At 42.7% G+C, this 13,708-nt stretch overlaps 1 protein-coding gene across 5 annotated transcripts in view; it reads left to right on the top strand.

The window, feature by feature from the left end:
• OTUD7A (OTU deubiquitinase 7A) overlaps nucleotides 1-13,708 on the top strand; it is a 325,610-nt gene that overhangs the window by 250,218 nt on the left and 61,684 nt on the right. The window lies entirely within an intron of this gene.

Raw genomic sequence — 13,708 nt, 5'->3', positions numbered from 1 at the left:
TCCCCTAAGTGACCCCAACACAGTGTAATGTCACTCAGTCCCCTCATACAGTTGAATACCCCCAAAACAGCATGATATCTCTAAAGTGCCCCCTATCCCACATGTCTCCATAGTTGTCCTACAATCAACCCATCCACAATATGATTGCCTCCACAAACTCCCCACTTACAATATGATGACGCCTTTAGTTTAATAGCCCCCACAGCTTCCTGTACAATATAAGGCTCCCATAGCCACCCCAAAAAGTATCGTTGCCGCCACATCCCTCTCTCCCATACAATATCATGGCTACCCAAACACTATCGTGAACCCACATACACATATTAACAATGCCCCCACACACAGTATTATGCCCCTTACAGCTCCCAATACATATATCATGGCCCCTACAGCTTCCCTCAAATAGTATAATGCCCTCACAGTTCACCACAAACAGAATGATTCCTTCACAGTTTCCAGCACACAGTATCCTGTTCTCCACATAATATCATGTGCCCACGAAATACAGAGCCATAGCTTCACTCACAGTGCCCCCACAGTACCCACACACAGTATCATGTCCCCCTCCCGTGGACACTGTATTATGGCCCTCTGAAACACAGCATCACAGCCTCTCCACACACAGTATATTGATGCCTACAGCCCCCCCGCTCAGTGTCATGACTCCAACAAACAATATCATAGCCTCGCACACAGTATGATGCCCCCACAGCCCTCCATACTCAGTATTATGGCACATACACACAGCATCATGGCCTTCACAGTCCCCTACACACAGTATTATGGCCCCCATGCACAGTATGATGCCCCCCACAAATAGACGGATCGCCCCCCACAACCCTTCACACACAGTATGAAGCCCCCATAGCGTCCCCCACAAGTAAATACAATGTTAACAATTTTTTAAAACTACTTACCTTGCCCCAATCCCCCTATGCATTGAGGGTCTGCACAATAGGCACACTCAAATGACATCACCACACCTGCAGCACCGAGACTCAAACGCACAGGTTAAATGGTAGAATAGGGAGTTGACAGCTTCATATTATGCAGTTTTCTTCAACTTATATCTGCAGCATCAAAATTGAGACACATGGCAGTGAGGGAGTACCACTCAACACTGAGCACCTCTGTTGTGAATTCCCTGGCTCAGACTTCTGAGCCGAAGCTCCCCCTGCTCCCTCCGGTGGTTACTGGAGGTAGTGGAGCTGGCCAGATTGACAGAGATCTGCCACATGATGATGATGATGATGATGACGACGACGATTGGAGATCTGGGGTTATGGATTGGAGTATTTAAGTCTGCAGACTTCCTGCAATCCCTGCTGGTGATTGCTTTCCTGTGCATTCAGAGGTCTGATGTCTCCTGCCCTGTTCCTGCATTGTTCAGCTAAGTGCTCATTTGCTAATCCTTTGCATCTGATCTGGTTTTGTCTATCTCTGCTTGTTATGCAGGTTCAGCTTGCTGTGCTGGACCACCTCTCCATATGTTACTGCTTGTGTCAGCTTGTCCAGTCCCCTGTTATATTGGTCTCTTTTGCTGTGCTTCCAGTTAATACCGGAGTGCTGATATAGTGGGGGCGAAGTCGTGTGACTTAAGTGTTTTTGTGTACATCAGATGTGTTGGATTTTTCAGGGTTTTTTGTGTGATTGCAGACAGTGTCTTTTCTTTCCTATCCTGTCTAGTCAGTTTGGGCCCCATCATTTGCTCAGTCTATTTTTCTGCCTGCGTTTGTGTTTCATCTTGTCTCACCGACAATATATGTTTGGTTGCTGTCTATTCTTTTAGAGTCTGCTCCAGGACAGTTTAGATTTCACCTTTCTTGCTTTAGGCTGTTAGCTCTCCGGCTGTGCCGAGGCGTCTAGGGCATCGTAGGTACACTCCATGTCTACTGCTAGTTGTGTGGATAGCATCAGGGGTCTGCAATCCGCTTAGTTACCAACCTCTCTGGTTTTCTGGTGGCTTAGCCTGTTCCTGCCATCCTCCTTGGTGACCCATTCATAACACACCTCCCAACTCGCAGGCGCCATAGCGGCTGCATGGTCTGGCGCTATTAGTAGTGTACAGGGCTGCCACCAGAAATTTCAAAGCACCATCCCAGCAAAATTTTTGAGCCCCCATTGAAACTCAGTCTATGCTCCAAACCTGCTCCACCTCCACCCCTCGAACCTTCCACAGTCCCACCACCCACTCTTGGGAAAAACTCCACTTCTGCACCACGTTCTCATCAATCACACATTAACCGTTCCCATCGAACACAATATCACAAACATGGCCATAATCTTTTGTTTTGGCCAAAAGATTTTAAGTTTGTCACCATAATGTAGGCTCTTTTGGCAGAGTCCTACTCTACTCTAATCTATTAAACATTTCTTAAAATATCTAATACTCGTTTTAGGTGTATTTTTATTTATTTTACTCTAAGGGAATGTGTCACATACATTTTTTTAAAATGACCAATAATAGTACATACAAGGAAGAAATATCATCACACCATGACCAGATCACATATTCCACCACATAGTGACCGAATAAAAGCACATAGAAGGAAGAAATACCTCCGCACCATGCCCAGAACACACATTACCACCACATAGTGACCGGATACTACGATACTGATCATTAATTAAAAAAAAAACACAATACCGATATTACCATAAGTGCCATTACACATAGGAGCCCTGTATATATTATATAGTGTAAGTGTACAGGTAATACAGGGATCACCAGTGTCATTATACACAGGAGCTCTGTACATAGTATACTGTATATAATGTACAGTGATCACCAGTGACATTATACACAGGAGCTCTCTCTCTCTCTCTTTTTATATATATATATATATATATATATATATAGTGTAAGTGTACAGGTAACACACTGATTCACTGATGACATCTCTAGTTGAAATCATTCATCTTCACTTTTCGCCATCCAGCGCAGACAGCCATCACGTCTTCCATTTGTCTCTGCAGAAAAAAACAGTTATCTAGAGCACATTCCCCACTTTTTCCCCAACTTTTAGGCCGGGGTCACACTTGCGAGTGCAATGCGAGAAACTCACGGAAGTCTCTCGCCTCAATACCCGGTACTGCCGCCGGCGGTTCGGACTGGAGAGTTCAGCTGAATAGAAAGACATGCAGCCGCACACTCCGGTCCTGAGTGCCGGCGGCAGTGCTGGGTATTGCCCCCATTCTGTACCTCCCTCTCCCTTAGTTCATCATATTTACATGCCCCTCCACCTCAATTCATTATGTCCTCTCTCACCCACCCCCACTCTCAATTCGACATCATTTGCTCTCCCCCACCTTCAATAAGACATAATTTGCTCTCCCCCACATTCAATACATCATTTACTCTCCCCCCCACCCTCAAGTTATCATTATTTGCTGCCCTCCACCCCAAATTCATCATTTTTTTACTGGCCTCCATCCCCAGTCTCAATACATCATCATTTACTCCCCCAACCCTCAATTCATCATTATCATTTGCTGTCCCTCACCCTCAATTCATCATTATTTGCTCTCTCAACCTCAATACATCATTCACTGTCCCACACCATCAATTCATCATTATTTCTCCCACCCCCATTTTAATTCATTTTATAAAGAAAAATGAATGTCAAAATTCTCATACAATACCCTGCAGGCGCAGCTCCGCTTCTGGTATCCTGGTGAGTGGTGCGTGTACATGTCGGCACGTACACGATGACACAGCACCTATGTGATGACTACCATTCTGTTTTTACAGCCGTTCAGCACCAGGAAAGCTCCCTGGGCCAAGATGTGCACCGCTGATGCCCATAAGGGCAGTAATGCCCTGATGGCGGCCCTAACAGTATACCACTGGTCTCAAGGCCCTTTAGCAGTGGAGAATAATAGATGAACAAACATTATTAATAATGCTCTTTCCTGAATATCGATCTTTGCAAAATTGCCACTGATCAAGTGTACAAAACACTCATTTGTTGGGTGATTAGATTGCCAACAGCAAATGTGCCCTAGGTAGGCTGGGTATGTGCTGGTGACAACGGATTAACGATCATTCTTCCTTGTGCAGTGTGAACGGGCCAGTAAGCCGAGCCCTGTATATGACCAATTGGCTTTCAGAACTTAACCAATGTAAATGTGTCGAGTTGTGCACACTTGATTGAATTGAGGGTGTGTAATTAGGAGCTCCTTTTTGCCAGTTAGATTGCCTAAGCCATTGATTACTCATAGTAGAAAAAAAAGAGTATTTCAGAAGACAGAAAACCTCAAAGTTGTGAATATTAGGAAAAAGCTATTATGAGCCAGCAACACTGAGCAGCTGACTAAACTCCAGACTCTCTGCAATCAGCAAATCATGATTATCATCAAATACCCTAGTTGGCCTCTGCTACGCCTTGCCATATCTACTGCCTGATTGTGTGCATTTTTTTTCAGCTTCCATTTGCAATTGCTTGAAAGAATTAGCAAAGCAGCAGCGATTATGAATGCATTCATTAAATCTAAGGCTAAATGTATTTTTAAATGCTTCAGATTAACTGTGATAAAAAGTGTACCAGACTCAAGAGATTGTCGTTATACGCTATTATAGAATCACGTAGTCTTCCATGGGAATAAATAGTGCATTAATGGATATGTATGATGAATCAGCCAACCTGCAGACACTGCTTGTGCCATCTCATTATACAGAAATCCTTTTGTCCCTTCTGGGTATAGATGTATAGATTCCGGTAATGTGGCTTTTTTGATAATGCAACCAAGCCTAAGCTGATTTTTGCTCTCTGTACGGTCATGCATTTACTTTACTTTGGCATTAACATAAGTTTTTCACATTTGATTATCTTATTTCAAATATTTTTTATTTTTGTTTTAAATGATGCATATAGCAAATGCTGTACTTCTATGATACTGTGATCCATAGTGATAGAAAATCCAACATCCACAAAAAGGAGAAGAATTAAAAAATAACTTTTAATTATACCATGATTAAAAACTACTGCATTGAGACGCGTTTTGTATCTCTCCTATGTTTAATCATAATCAGTATAATTAAAAGTGATTTTTTTTTTTTAAATTCCACTTTTTTATGTGGATATTGGACTTTCTATCATTAATAAACACCTCATGAATACCTGAAATTTAGCTTTTTCTTCTGTTGGGGAAGTGAAAATGCCCCGGCATGATAGCCCATATCCAGAGTCAGTAACCACATAAATATGTCCCAGAAGACAGAGGGTAAATTGTCAAGGTAAAACCAAGAAAGGTACATGGTGTCGTAGCAACAAATGCATAAATGGAGCATACCGCATAGCCGAGTGGCCAAAAAAGAGAGGCTTACCAAGCACAGGCTAGGCATGCAGGAGCACACAGGTGGAGGGGTGTGTAGGGAGCCCCGACGCGCGTTTTGCGTCCGTTCTGGTTGCTTTCTCAAGGGGAGTGAGGTATAGTCACCAGCATGGACCTCTTGTAACCATAGTAGCGTGTCACGTGACTGAAGCCAACCAATCCGTTCGGTAATAGCGGCGCATGCGCAGTGCGACCGCAAGGTCCTCTGTGAGCTCAAGATGTCAGACGCCCCAGGGAGCGCGCATGGAGACCGCTCACACACAATGGGACAGACTCCCAGACCCGCAGAGGAGACAGGCGGGACACCGCGCATGCGCACTACCGGAGGATTAATAGTAAATAAACAAAACAATGCATATCGTCACAGAAACATCAGAGCATAATGCAATATATTAAAATAGAATAACAGTAACAAGGACAGATATACAGTTGAAAAAAGGAGCATACAAATAATCACACTAGCATAAACATGATAATTTCTATAATGCTCCAAGAAAAAGTCGATCCTCCAGTTATGATCCAGCATGTTGTAAAAACACCGATCAGGGGGCCATGGATAACAGGGTACAAAAAAACATCTTAAAAGGTGCTTGATAGATGCAAAAAAGGTTAAAAAGAGTTCAAAACAAGAAAGACACACCAACAACCGCTAAAGTAAAATACGATGGGTGCAGACAAGAGGAAAACAAATTATTTAAAATCAAATATATAAAGCTCAATGTGGGTGTGTATGTATGTATGTCCGGGATTGGCAACCGCACCGTTGCAGCTACAGCCATAAAATTTTGCAGTCACACGTCTGGACCCCGAGAGCGTCATAGGCTATGTTGTGAGGCGAAATTTTAACCCGCACGTTCCAATTCACCAAACAATTTTGCCCCTATCTACATAATGGGGAAAAAGTGAAAGGAAAAGTGTTGGAGGCAAATTGACAGCTGCCAGATGTGAACAAGGGGGACTTAAAGAATGAGAACGATGGCGCCAAAGAGTATATACCGTATGGTTGCTAAGGTGGGGCCTTGACATGGGATACTTACGTTTCTTTGTAGACAGTTATGGTAACTGAGGCCTATTATTCTTATCATTTCTATGGTGTTATCGTCCTGCTGTAAAGCTGGAAATAAAACAATTTATTACCGTGCCAACACAGACCACCCTCTGACACAGACTGCAGGGGGAGCCCACTATCACACAGGATAGGATTAGATACACGGCTCAGCAGTCAGTATCACACAGGATAGGATTAGATACACAGCTCAGCACGCAGTATCACACAGAATAGAATTAGATACACGTCTCAGCAGACAGTATCACACAGAATAGGATTAGATACACGGCTCAGCAGTCAGTATCACACAGGATAGGATTAGATGCACGGTTTTTATGTGCAATATAATCATTATAATTTGTTATAACTAACCACCGTTGGCTACTATGCCCAGGCAACGCCGGGCTCTTCAGCTAGTCAAATCATAAAAAGAAAACAAAATTCAAAGATTCATTCAAGCCATTGGGAACCATAGTCCCCAAAGAAAAAATCAATTTCGCTTCCCATTGGGCCAAGAATTTCTTATAATTCCCTCCCCTAAACCCCAGATGAACACTATGTATTCCCCTCACCATGAAAGTCTTAGGGTCACTGTCATGAAAGGCCCTAAAGTGCCGGGGAATAGTTTTCAGCGTGGAGGGATCAGTCACCGCCTTGGCTGCATGAATGTCACGCACATGCTCGCGCACCCTCACTCATAGCTCCCTTGATGTAAGTCCAACGTACATCATGGGGCATCCGCAAGTAGCGTAATAAATCACATTGCTATTCCCACATGATATACGTTGTCTGATGTCAAAAGTTCTCGAGCCGTCAGAGGAGTTAAATGTCGAGCATCGCAGGACTTTCGGGCAGGCAACACAGTGACCACATGGTATAGATCTGGGGTTGGGCCCCTTGAGCCAAAAGGATTAGTATAATCTGGGACATAATGGCTTTTGACCAAAAGGTCTTTCAAATTTTTAGACCTTCTAGAGGTCATTTGTGGATGGTCATCAATGGCTGATTTTAAGGAGGGTTCAGCGTCAAGAACAGCCCAGTGCCGTTTAAGAATCTCCCTCACATGTTCCCACTAATGATTGAAGGTAGAAATGAAGTGAATCACCTCATTACCCGACCTCCCCCTCTCGCCCACACCAGCCCGTGGATAAAGTAAGTCATTCCTAGATGTGTTTCTCGCCTGTGTATAGCCCCTCCCTATACACCTGTTACTGTAACCCCGTTTCTGAAAGCGCGCCCTGAGATCTAAGGTGCGTCTCTCAAAATTGGCGTTGGAGGAGCAGATCCGTCTCATCCTGAGGAACTGCCCGACCGGAACGGCCCTGATGGTAGAAGGGTTGTGCGAGGATTGTGCATGGAGGAGTGAATTGACGGAAATAGGTTTTCTGTATATATCAGTTTGAATACACCTATTATCATCAAGACTCAATGTTAAGTCCAGAAAATCAATAGTATGATGGTGAAATTTATATGTCAACTTAATATTAAGATCGTTAGTATTCAAACCCTCCATGAACTCCCCGAGCTGCTGCACCATCCCATCCCAAAGAAAAATATCATCAATATAGCGATGCCAGCACAGCACATGGGAGGCAGCCGGCACCTCCATCGCCCAAGAAAGATCTCTCCCAGTGACCCAGAAAGAGATTGGCGTATGAGGGTGCACTGGCCGCGCCCATGGCCGTGCCGCACCGCTGTAGATAGTAGTGATCCTTAAACACAAAAAAATTGTGTGTAAGGACAAACTGCAGCAGCTCAAAGAGTAACCTCCACAATGGGCCGTCTGGGTTGGACATCCACAGGAAAAAACGGACTGCCTCCAGCCCCGTGTATGGTCAATACAGGTGTATAGGGATTCGACATCAGCTGTAACAAAAAAGGCAAGGTTGTCCACAAGGACACCTTCGACCCGGGTGAGGACGTCCGTTGTGTCTCTAATGTACGATGGCAACAGTTCGACTAGTGGTTTTAAATAGTAGTCCAAAAATTTGCAGATAGGATCATACAGTCCCTCTATACTGGACACAATCGGACGCCCCGGGGGGTCGGCGGCATCCTTGTGGACTTTGGGAAGGAGGTAGAAGGTGGGGGTCCTGGGGGTTCTCGCCATCAGCCCATCAAAAACATTCCTTGTTATCATCAAGCGCTCGAAACAAAATCTGCTGAAGCTCAAGCGAGTAGGAGGATGTGGGGTTATAAGATAGCTTCTGGTAAGTATGTACATCTCTAATCTGTTGAAACGCCTCCTGTTCGTACAATGTAGTAGGCCAGATGAAGATGTTTTCCCCCTTGTCTGTCGGCTTAAAGATCACCCCAGGGAGTGACTGAAGCTAAAAGACAGCCTGATGCTGTCTGAGTAAGATTGTCATGTATGTGTCTAGTAGATAATGTTTTAAGATCCCTGGTGACCAACTTAGTAAAAATGTCAATAGCCGGACTTAGAGACAAAGGGGGAAACCTCGTCGATCTGGGTAACACAATGGAGGGAAACTTACCCCGTACGGTGGGGGATTGCTCCTCCAGAAGATCCTCCAAGCCACGAAGTGCCTCCCGCTCGCTATCACTCAGCAACTCATCAAATTGATTTTTATTGTGCAGCTTGCATAGAAAGAGTTTTCGTAAAAAAAGATGAAGGTCTTTCACTGTTGAAAAATAATTAAATGAGTTAGTGGGCGAGAAGGTGAGACCCCCTACCCAAAATATCAAGTTGAACATCAGTGAGAACATGTGAGGAAAGATTAAGCACCTGCAGGCCACTCTGTGAACCACCTGGAGTTGTAGGTCCTGCCTTGTTTTTGGTTTTAGTGGATTGTCGTGTAAAACACGTTTGAAGAAAACATCAAAGGATGGATGTCCGTCCATATTTGAGGATTGGGAGGAGGCATCTTCATCCTGGGATACATTACATTTTGATGAAGCGGATCTAGACCTAGATGTATTTCTATATTGCTGGCGAGCACAATTGATAGGGTTACGCCACCTATATTCCCTGGGTGCTGTTTTATCCTGTATGTCCCTTTTTAAATGTTTTTGTTTTTAGGGCCTGTATATCCTGAGCCCATTTCTGAAATTCAGTGTCCACTTCATCATTAAATTTCTTTATGGCATCATCTGTGAGATCTTTCTGAAGCCTCACTTGTAAACCCTCAATCTCACTTTCAAGAGCATCAAGTGATTTTTGATTATTAGATTTTAATAACTCCAAAAACCTTTTGAGCAGGCATTTGCTAATTCTTCCCATTTATCTTTAAAGTCATCATCCTCTATGGGGAAGGATGGAAATACCTGGATCCTAAGACCCCTAGGTATAAAAATTTTTTGAATGTATTTGTCTAGATAAGCGTGATTCCACCAAATGGGGGTTCGCTTCTTCAATAAATCCTTGAATTGTCGCATAACCTCATGTGAATCCTGACTGCACCAATCAGTACCCCCATCATTGCTGTCCTGGAAAACATCATTCAGCTGTGCACGCCACGTGCGATGGCGTGCACGGAAGTCCATATTAGGGCACAAAAAATCTATGAAAAACACAGAAAAAACAATTACAAACAATAATATGCCACAAATCTTAGTGAGGGAAAAAGGCGGACATATTTGAAGTAAACTGCGATATTAGTAGATATTCCACTCCGAATACATATTCAGCAACAGGCGAAGAAAAGGAGAATAGGATTCAATAAACAGTAAAGTGTAACAATTTTTATTCAGTAACAATCACATATAAATATATATTTGCCACAAAATAGCAATAAAGTATTACAAAAAGGACAGAAGATGGGGACGTAAAAATGCCCCGGCATGATAGCCCATATCCAGAGTCAGTAACCACATAAATATGTCCCAGAAGATGGAGGTTAAATTGTCAAGGTAAAACCAAGAAAGGTACGCGGTGTCCTAGCAACAAATGCATAAATGGAGCATACCGCATAGCCGAGTGGCCAAAATAGAGAGGCTTACCAAGGACAGGCTAGGCATGCAGGAGCACACAGGTGGAGGGGTGTGTAAGGAGCCCCGACGCGCGTTTCGCATCCATACTGGTCGCTTTCTCAAGGGGAGTGAGGTATAGTCACCAGCAAGGACCTTTTGTAACCATAGTAGCGTGTCACGTGACTGAAGCCAACCAATCCATTCGGTAAAGCGGCGCATGTGCAGTGCAACCATAAGGTCCTCTGCGAGCCCAAAACGTCAGACGCCCCAGGGAGCGGCACGGAGACCGCACACACACAGTGGGACAGAGACGCCCAGACCCGCAGAGGAGACAGGTGGGACACCGTGCATGCGCACTACCGGAGGACAAATACCACCATACCATGACCTGACACCATATTGCCACCACATAGTGACCTATAATACCACATACAAGAACAAATACAGCCACACCATGGCCGGACCACATATTACCACCATATAATGACCGAATACTACAATACTGATTATTAATAAAAACACAATACTAATACACAGAAGCTCTGTATATAGTGTCAGTGTACAGGCAATACAGTGATCACTGTATAACCTGTACACTAACACTATGTACAGAGCTACACAGGAGCTTTTTCACAGGTGGTAGAGGGTAATTCTGTTCATTTATCATGATGATCCAGATTGATTTTTGTGTATCGTGTAATAATGTTTTTGTTTTGAATGTTTTTAACCATTTGAGCGGATGACTTCTATTTTCCATTTAAGTTTTAATTAAATTGTATATTTTTCTGATACTCACTAATGTGCACTACTATTATTCATATAGCCATTGGTCTTTTCTTTTGGTACATTTATTTTGCTATAAGAGTTTGTAGCACCTAGGCATTATATGTGGTTTGAAATTGTACCTATTGATTTGCTTCATATAAAAGGAACACATACACACTGCATGCTACACACATTACATATTACACACACTACATACAGGTGCATCTCCCAAAAGTATAATATCAAAAATTTTATTTCAGTTCTTCAATACAAAAAACTCATATTATATAGAGTCAATACAGAGTGATCTATTTCAAGTGTTTATTTCTGTTAATCTTGGTGATTATGGCTTACAGCCAATGAGAACCCAAAAGTGATTATCTCAGTAAATTAGAATAAGTATCAAAAACACCTGCAAAGGCTTCCTGAGCATTTAAAAATGTCCCTTAGTCTGTGTCAGTAGGCTACACAATCATGGGGAAGACTGCTGACTTGACAGATGTCCAGAAAGCAGTCATTGACACACTCCACAAGGAGAGCAAGCCACAAAAGGTAATTACTAAAGAACCTAGTTGTTCACAGAGTGCTATATCCAAGCATATTAATGGAAAGTTGAGTGGGAAGGACAAAGTGTGGTAGAAAAAGGTGCACAAGCAACCGGGATAACCACAGCCTTGAAAGGATTGTTAAAAAAAAAAGGCCATTCAGAAATTTGGGGGAGATTCACAAGAAGTGGACTGCTGCTGGAATCATTGCTTCAAGAGCCACCACACACATACATATTCAGGACATGGGCTACAAGTGTCGCATTCCTTGTGTCAAGCCACTCATGACCAATAAACAACGCCAGAAGCGTCTTACCTGGACCAAGGAGATAAAGAACTGGACTGGTTAAATTTTGCATTTCATTTGGAAATCAATGTCCCTGAGTCTTGAGGAAGAGGGGTGAGGCACACAATCCACGCTGCTGGAGGTCCAGTGTGAAGTTTACTCAATCAATCAGCTGATGGTTATGTTTGTGATCTGGTGATGGGGACTGTTAATGTGTGATTGGTGAGAAGTGTAGTTTTTCCAATAGAGAGCGGTGGGACTGTGGACAGTTTGAAGCGTGGAGGCAGAACTGGGGTGGAGCCTGGGCGGAATCTCAAGGGGGCCCTGAAAATTTTGCCAGTATGGGGCTCCAAAATTCCTAGTGGCAGCCCTGCTTTGATATAAGCAAATATTAAACCTTCTGCATGTTTTATCTCAAATAGTTTTTCGTTCACTTTAAGAAAAAACTCTTAAAATTAATCTGTCACCAGATTTTTGCAAGTTATTGTAGGAACAAAGATCTTGATTCTAGTGATGTATCAATTACTGGGCTGCTTAGTGAAGTTTTTATAAAAATTGTTTTCTCTTTAGGAGATTGTCACTAGAGGACTAGTAAACCTGATGCCTTGTCCAGTCTCGCCCCCAACACTGATTAACAACTTTCCGTCTATGCACAGTGTACACAGAAAGCTGGCAATCAGTAGTGTGGGCAGGGTTATACAGATCTTGGCATTTAGAGAACTGGTGGATTTGCAGCGGAAAAAAACTGTTTTTAATCAAAACTCCAACAGGCAGTAAAGTAACTGATACATTTCTATGATCAGGGTCACTGCTCCTACATCATGCTGTTCTCAGATGGGGCAGCAGAAACCTAGTGTCAGATTCACTTTAATTTGCTACATAACTAAAAAGGCCCCCATTCACATTAGACTAATGTTGGTCAAACCCGCCGATATCAGTGGCCCCCAACACATGATTGATGAGGAAGATAAGGATTTGGCATACCTGACTTCAGACTGCAGGTCCTTTTGTTCTCTACAGGTAGGCCACTACCAGAGCAGTGTATGGGTGAGATAGTTGTTTGGCCAACAAGTGTCTAAAGTATATGGGGGCTTGAGGGGTGTAAAATAGGTCTACCCATGGGATAACACTGGAGAATCTTTGATACTTTAAAAAACAAAAAACACTACACACTAAGGCTGTGTTCTATATTTTGCAACCCATGTGTGGCTATGATGTAGCCATTAATAGGGCCGACATGCTGAACTGCGCTATTTGCAAATTATGTCAGCTAAAAACATTTAAATTACCATAAAAAAGTCTTCATTTTCTCTTTGTTTTTTATTTTAAATTATTTAATTATCTGGTATTATTATTAATGTTATATCACATGTATAATGGAAAGTTAGGCAATGTTTCAGCCTATACAATACTTTTTGTTTACATTTTTCAGTTTTCAAGAAATGTTTCTTGTAATTTATTCAAACTTTTAATGTATGTTCCCATCGATGAAATTCTTTTCTGGTCATGTCACTCATTAGAAAATAGAGCTCTGGTCCATAGGCCATATTCGGAATCAGCCCTTATCTGTGTGTCCCTTACATGACTAGGGTAAATTTATATTCCTCGTTGGTAAAACAATGAAAGTTCCTATTGAATGACGGCAGGCAAAGATCCTGAAAACTGATGGGAATTTATACAGTGGGTATATTGTAAAACTGCATAGTTTAATAAGTGGCCATTTGATATTGCAGTAATCATTGCAAAGTCCAAAAACTACAATGGAAACATAATGTGTATATACCGTATATATATTTTCCA

The sequence above is a fragment of the Dendrobates tinctorius genome, unplaced genomic scaffold, assembly GCF_039654945.1.
Source record: "Dendrobates tinctorius isolate UK_male_01 unplaced genomic scaffold, ASM3965494v1 ptg000097l, whole genome shotgun sequence".
Classification (NCBI taxonomy): domain Eukaryota; kingdom Metazoa; phylum Chordata; class Amphibia; order Anura; family Dendrobatidae; genus Dendrobates; species Dendrobates tinctorius.
Note: the sequence above shows the minus strand (reverse complement) of the source record. Positions and strands in the feature narration are given on the sequence as shown.